Genomic DNA, 7,691 nt, shown 5'->3' with positions numbered 1-7,691 from the left:
GTTGGCACGAATCGGGACTGGGATTTGTCACTCCATGTAAACGGAGAGGTATCTCTGGGCCCACTCGGTAGGACATCATCATAATGTGCACAATGTGATCAAGGAGTTTATCACGGGATGATGTGTTACGGAACGAGTAAAGAGACTTGCCGGTAACGAGATTGAACAAGGTATCGGGATACCGACGATCAAATCTCGGGCAAGTATCGTACCGATAGACAAAGGGAATTGTATACGGGATTGATTAAGTCCTTGACATCGTGGTTCATCCGATGAGATCATCATGGAACATGTGGGAGCCAACATGGGTATCCAGATCCCGCTGTTGGTTATTGACCGGAGAGTCATCTCGGTCATGTCTGCATGTCTCCCGAACCCGTAGGGTCTACACACTTAAGGTTCGGTGACGCTAGGGTTATAGAGATATAAGTATGCGGTAACCCGAAAGTTGTTCGGAGTCCCGGATGAGATCCCGGACGTCACGAGGAGTTCCGGAATGGTCCGGAGGTAAAGAATTATATATAGGAAGTGCTATTTCGGCTATCGGGACAAGTTACTGGGTCACCGGTATTGTACCGGGACCACCGAAAGGGTCCCGGGGGTCCACCGGGTGGGGCCACCTGCCCCGAGGGGGCCACATGGGCTGTAGGGGGTGCGCCTTGGCCTGTATGGGCCAAGGGCACCAGCCCCAAGAGGCCCATGCGCCAAGAGATAAGGGAGAGGAAGAGTCCTAAAAGGGGAAGGCACCTCCGAGGTGCCTTGGGGAGGATGGACTCCTCCCTGGCCGCACCCTTCCTTGGAGGAAGGGCCAAGGATGCCCCCCCTCTCCCTTGGCCCTATATATAGTGGGGGGAAGGGAGGGCAACCATACCTAAGCCCTGGCGCCTCCCTCTCCCTCCCATGACACATCTCCTGTTGGGGAACGTTGCAGAAAATTAAAATTTTTCCTACGGTTTCACCAAGATCCATCTATGAGTTCATCTAAGCAACGAGTCAAGGGAAAGAGTTTGCATCTACATACCACTTGTAGATCACGAGCGGAAGCTAGCCAAGGGGATGGTGATGATGGAGTCGTACTCGAACGTGATTCGGATCACCAATGTCCAAGTGCTGAACGGACAGCACCTCCGCGTTCAACACACGTACGGGACGGGAGACGTCTCCTCCTTCTTGATCCAGCAAGGGGGAAGGAGAGGTTGAGGAAGATTGCTCCAACGGCAGCACGACGGCGTGGTGTAGTTGGTGCAGCAGTACTCCGACAGGGCTTCGCCAAGCATATACGGAGGAGGAGAGGTGTTGGGGAGGGGAGGGGCTGCGCCTTGGCTTGTGTTAAGCTCCCATGCGCCTCCCCACTATATATAGGGGTGGAGGGGCTGGTTTCTTGCCCTCCAAGTCCATTGGGGCGTTGGCCAAGGTGGGAGGAAAGAAATCCCATCATTTCCTTCCCCACCGATTGTTATCCCCCTTTTTAGGGATCTTGATCTTATCCCTTCGGGATATGATCTTATTCCTTCTAAGGGGGGATCTTGGTGCGCCTTGACCAGGGGTGTGGGGCCTTTCCCCCACTACTCACGTTCATGTGGGTCCCCCCATGCAGGTGGGCCCCACTCCGGAACCTTCTAGAACCTTCCCGGTACAATACCGAAAAATCCCGAACATTTTCCGGTGGCCAAAATAGGACTTCCCATATATAAATCTTTACCTCCGGACCATTCCGGAACTCCTCGTGACGTCCGGGATCTCATCCGGGACTCCGAACAACATTCGGTAACCACATACAAACTTCCTTTATAACCCTAGCGTCATCGAACCTTAAGTGTGTAGACCCTACGGGTTCGGGAGACATGTAGACATGACCGAGACGTTCTCCGGTCAATAACCAACAGCGGGATCTGGATACCCATGTTGGCTCCCACATGCTTCTCGATGTTGTCATCGGATGAACCACGATGTCGAGGATTCGATCAAACCCTGTATACAATTCCCTTTGTCAATCGGTACGTTACTTGCCCGAGACTCGATCGTCGGTATCCCAATACCTTGTTCAGTCTCGTTACCGGCAAGTCACTTTACTCGTACCGTAATGCATGATCTCGTGGCCAACACTTTGGTCACCTTGAGCTCATTATGATGATGCATTACCGAGTGGGCCCAGAGATACCTCTCCGTCATACGGAGTGACAAATCCCAGTCTCGATCCGTGTCAACCCAACAGCTACTTTCGGAGATACCTGTAATGCACCTTTATAGTCACCCAGTTACGTTGTGACGTTTGATACACCCAAGGCACTCCTACGGTATCCGGGAGTTACACGATCTCATGGTCTAAGGAAGAGATACTTGACATTGGCAAAGCTCTAGCAAACGAACTAAACGACCTTTGTGCTATGCTTAGGATTGGGTCTTGTCCATCACATCATTCTCCTAATGATGTGATCCCGTTATCAACGACATCCAATGTCCATAGCCAGGAAATCATGACTATCTGTTGATCACAACGAGCTAGTCAACTAGAGGCTCACTAGGGACATATTGAGGTCTATGTATTCACACGTGTATTACGATTTCCGGATAATACAGTTATAGCATGAATAAAAGACAATTATCATGAACAATGAAATATAATAATACTTTTATTATTGCCTCTAGGGCATATTTCCAACAGTCTCCCACTTGCACTAGAGTCACCAATCTAGTTACATTGTGATGAATCGAACACCCATAGAGTTCTGGTGTTGATCATGTTTAGCTCGCGAGAGAGGTTTAGTCAACGGATCTGCGACATTCAGATCCGTATGTACTTTGCAAATTTCTATGTCTCCATCTTGAACATTTTCACGGATGGAGTTGAAACGACGCTTGATGTGCCTGGTCTTCTTGTGAAACCTGGGCTCCTTGGCAAGGGCAATAGCTCCAGTGTTGTCACAGAAGAGTTTGATTGGCCCCGACGCATTGGGTATGACTCCTAGGTCGGTGATGAACTCCTTCACCCAAATCGCTTCATGCGCTGCCTCCGAGGCTGCCATGTACTCCGCTTCACACGTAGATCCCGCCACGACGCTCTGCTTGCAGCTGCACCAGCTTACTGCTCCACCATTCAACATATACACGTATCCGGTTTGTGACTTAGAGTCATCCGGATCTGAGTCGAAGCTAGCGTCGACGTAACCCTTTACGACAAGCTCTTCGTCTCCTCCATAAACGAGAAACATGTCCTTTGTCCTTTTCAGGTACTTCAGGATATTCTTGACTGCTGTCCAGTGTTCCTTGCCGGGATTACTTTGGTATCTAGCTACCAAACTCACGGCAAGGTTTACATCAGGTCTGGTACACAGCATGGCATACATAATAGATCCTATGGCTGAAGCATAGGGGATGACACTCATCTCTTCTTTATCTTTTGCCGTGGTCGGTGACTGAGCCGAGCTCAATCTCACACCTTGTAACATAGGCAAGAACCCCTTCTTGGACTGATCCATTTTGAACCTCTTCAAAATCTTATCAAGGTATGTGCTTTGTGAAAGACCTATGAGGCGTCTCGATCTATCTCTATAGATCTTGATGCCTAATATGTAAGCAGCTTCTCCAAGGTCCTTCATTGAAAAACACTTATTCAAGTAGGCCTTAATGCTGTCCAGAAATTCTATATTATTTCCCATCAAGAGTATGTCATCTACATATAATATGAGAAATGCTACAGAGCTCCCACTCACTTTCTTGTAAACGCAGGCTTCTCCATAAGTCTGCATAAACCCAAACGCTTTGATCATCTCATCAAAGCGAATATTCCAACTCCGAGATGCTTGCACCAGCCCATAAATGGATCGCTGGAGCTTGCATACTTTGTTAGCGTTCTTAGGATCGACAAAACCTTCCGGCTGCATCATATACAGTTCTTCCTTAAGATGCCCGTTAAGGAATGCTGTTTTGACGTCCATCTGCCATATCTCATAATCATAGTATGCGGCAATTGCTAACATGATTCGGACGGACTTTAGCTTCGCTACGGGAGAGAATGTCTCGTCGTAGTCAATCCCTTGAACCTGTCGATAACCCTTAGCGACAAGTCGAGCTTTATAGATGGTGACATTACCATCCGCGTCTGTCTTCTTCTTAAAGATCCATTTGTTTTCTATCGCTCGCCGATCATCGGGCAAGTCTGTCAAAGTCCATACTTTGTTTTCATACATGGATTCTATCTCGGATTTCATGGCTTCAAGCCATTTGTTGGAATCTGGGCCCGCCATCGCTTCTTCATAGTTCGAAGGTTCACCGTTGTCTAACAACATGATTTCCAGGACGGGGTTGCCGTACCACTCTGGTGCGGAACGTGTCCTTGTGGACCTACGAAGTTCAGTAGCAACTTGATCCGAAGTACCTTGATCATCATCATTGGTTTCCTCTTCAGTTGGTGTGGGCATCACAGGAACATTTTCCTGAGCTGCACCACTTTCCCGTTCGAGAGGTAGTACTTCATCGAGTTCTACTTTCCTCCCACTTACTTCTTTCGAGAGAAACTCTTTTTCCAGAAAGCATCCGTTCTTGGCAACAAAGATTTTGCCCTCGGATCTTAAGTAGAAGGTATACCCGACAGTTTCCTTAGGGTATCCTATGAAGACGCATTTTTCCGACTTGGGTTCGAGCTTTTCAGGTTGAAGTTTCTTGACATAAGCATCGCATCCCCAAACTTTTAGAAACGACAGCTTAGGTTTCTTCCCAAACCATAATTCATACGGTGTCGTCTCAACGGATTTAGACGGTGCCCTATTTAAAGTGAATGTAGCTGTCTCTAGAGCGTATCCCCAAAATGATAGCGGTAAATCAGTAAGAGACATCATAGACCGCACCATATCCAATAGAGTGCGATTACGACGTTCGGACACACCGTTTCGCTGAGGTGTTCCAGGCGGCGTGAGTTGTGAAACGATTCCACATTTCCTTAAGTGTGTGCCAAATTCGTGACTTAAATATTCTCCTCCACGATCTGATCGTAGGCACTTTATCTTTCGGTCACGTTGATTCTCCACCTCATTCTGAAATTCCTTGAACTTTTCAAAGGTCTCAGACTTGTGTTTCATTAAGTAGACATACCCATATCTACTTAAGTCATCAGTGAGAGTGAGAACATAACGATATCCTCCGCGAGCCTCAACGCTCATTGGACCGCACACATCGGTATGTATGATTTCCAATAAGTTGGTTGCTCGCTCCATTGTTCCGGAGAACGGAGTCTTGGTCATCTTGCCCATGAGGCATGGTTCGCACGTGTCAAACGATTCATAATCAAGAGACTCTAAAAGTCCATCGGCATGGAGCTTCTTCATGCGCTTGACACCAATGTGACCAAGGCGGCAGTGCCACAAGTATGTGGGACTATCGTTATCAACTTTACATCTTTTGGCATCTACACTATGAACATGTGTAATATTACGCTCGAGATTCATTAAGAATAAACCATTGACCATCGGAGCATGACCATAAAACATATCTCTCATATAAATCGAACAACCATTATTCTCAGACTTAAATGAGTAGCCATCTCGTATTAAACGAGATCCAGATACAATGTTCATGCTCAAACTTGGCACTAAATAACAATTATTAAGGTTCAAAACTAATCCCGTAGGTAAATGTAGAGGCAGCGTGCCGACGGCGATCACATCGACTCTGGAACCATTCCCGACGCGCATCGTCACCTCGTCCTTCGCCAGTCTCCGTTTATTCCGCAGCTCCTGCTGTGAGTTACAAATATGAGCAACGGCACCGGTATCAAATACCCAGGAGTTACTACGAGTACTGGTAAGGTACACATCAATTACATGTATATCAAATATACCTTTGGTTTTGCCGGCCTTCTTATCTGCTAAGTATTTGGGGCAGTTCCGCTTCCAGTGACCCTTCCCCTTGCAATAAAAGCACTCAGTCTCAGGCTTAGGTCCATTCTTTGACTTCTTCCCGGTAACTGGCTTACCAGGCGCGGCAACCTCCTTGCCGTCCTTCTTGAAGTTCTTCTTACCCTTGCCCTTCTTGAACTTAGTGGTCTTATTGACCATCAACACTTGATGTTCTTTCTTGATTTCAGCCTCTGCTGACTTCAGCATCGAGAACACTTCAGGAATGGTCTTTTCCATCCCCTGCATGTTGTAGTTCATCACAAAGCTCTTGTAGCTTGGTGGGAGCGACTGGAGGATTCTGTCAATGACCGCCTCATCTGGGAGGTTAATGTTCAGCTGGGTCATACGGTTGTGCAACCCAGACATCTTCAGGATGTGCTCACTGACAGAACTGTTTTCCTCCATCTTACAACTGTAGAACTTGTCGGAGACATCATATCTCTCGACCCGGGCATGAGCTTGGAAAACTAGTTTCAGCTCTTCGAACATCTCATATGCTCCGTGATGCTCAAAACGCTTTTGGAGCCCCGGTTCTAAGCTGTAAAGCATGCCGCACTGAACGAGGGAGTAATCATCAGCGCGAGTTTGCCAAGCATTCATAATGTCTTGGTTCTCTGGGACGGGAGCGTCACCTAGCGGTCCTTCTAGGACATATTGTTTCCTGGCAGCTATGAGGATGATCCTCAGGTTCCGGACCCAGTCCGTATAGTTGCTGCCATCATCTTTCAGCTTGGTTTTCTCTAGGAACGCGTTGAAGTTCATGTTGACATGAGCGTTGGCCATTTGATCTACAAGACATATTTGCAAAGGTTTTAGACTAAGTTCATGATAATTAAGTTCTAATCAAATTATGAACTCCCACTCAGATTAGACATCCCTTTAGTCATCTAAGTGTTACACGATCCGAGTCGACTAGGCCGTGTCCGATCATCACGTGAGACGGACTAGTCATCGTCGGTGAACATTCTCATGTTGATCGTATCTTCCATACGACTCGTGTTCGACCTTTCGGTCTCCGTGTTCCGAGGCCATGTCTGCACATGCTAGGCTCGTCAAGTTAACCCTAAGTGTTTTCGCTGTGTAAAACTGTCTTACACCCGTTGTATGTGAACGTAAGAATCCATCACACCCGATCATCACGTGGTGCTTAGAAGCGACGAACTGTAGCAACGGTGCACAGTTAGGGGAGAACACTTCTTGAAATTTTTGTAAGGGATCATCTTATTTACTACCGTCGTCCTAAGTAAACAAGATGCATAAACATAATAAACATCACATGCAATTATATAGTTGTGACATGATATGGCCAATATCATATAGCTCCATTGATCTTCATCTTCGGGGCTCCATGATCATCTTGTCACCGGCTTGACACCATGATCTCCATCATCGTGTCTTCATGAAGTTGTCACGCCAACGACTACTTCTACTTCTATGGCTAACGCGTTTAGCAATAAAGTAAAGTGAGTTACATGGCGTTCTTCAATGACACGCAGGTCATACAAAAAATAAAGACAACTCCTATGGCTCCTGCCGGTTGTCATACTCATCGACATGCAAGTCGTGAATCCTATTACAAAGAACATGATCTCATACATCACAATTCATCATTCATCACAACTTCTGGCCATATCACATCACATGATCAATCGCTGCAAAAACAAGTTAGACGTCCTCTAATTGTTGTTGCATCTTTTACGTGGCTGCAATTGGGTTCTAGCAAGAACGTTTTCTTACCTACGAATAACCACAACGTGATTTTGTCAACTTCTATTTACCCTTCATAAGGGCCCTTTT

The sequence above is a fragment of the Triticum aestivum genome, chromosome 7A (assembly GCF_018294505.1).
Source record: "Triticum aestivum cultivar Chinese Spring chromosome 7A, IWGSC CS RefSeq v2.1, whole genome shotgun sequence".
NCBI lineage: Eukaryota > Viridiplantae > Streptophyta > Magnoliopsida > Poales > Poaceae > Triticum > Triticum aestivum.
The sequence above is the reverse complement of the archived record's forward strand: the minus strand, read 5'-3'. Positions refer to the sequence as shown.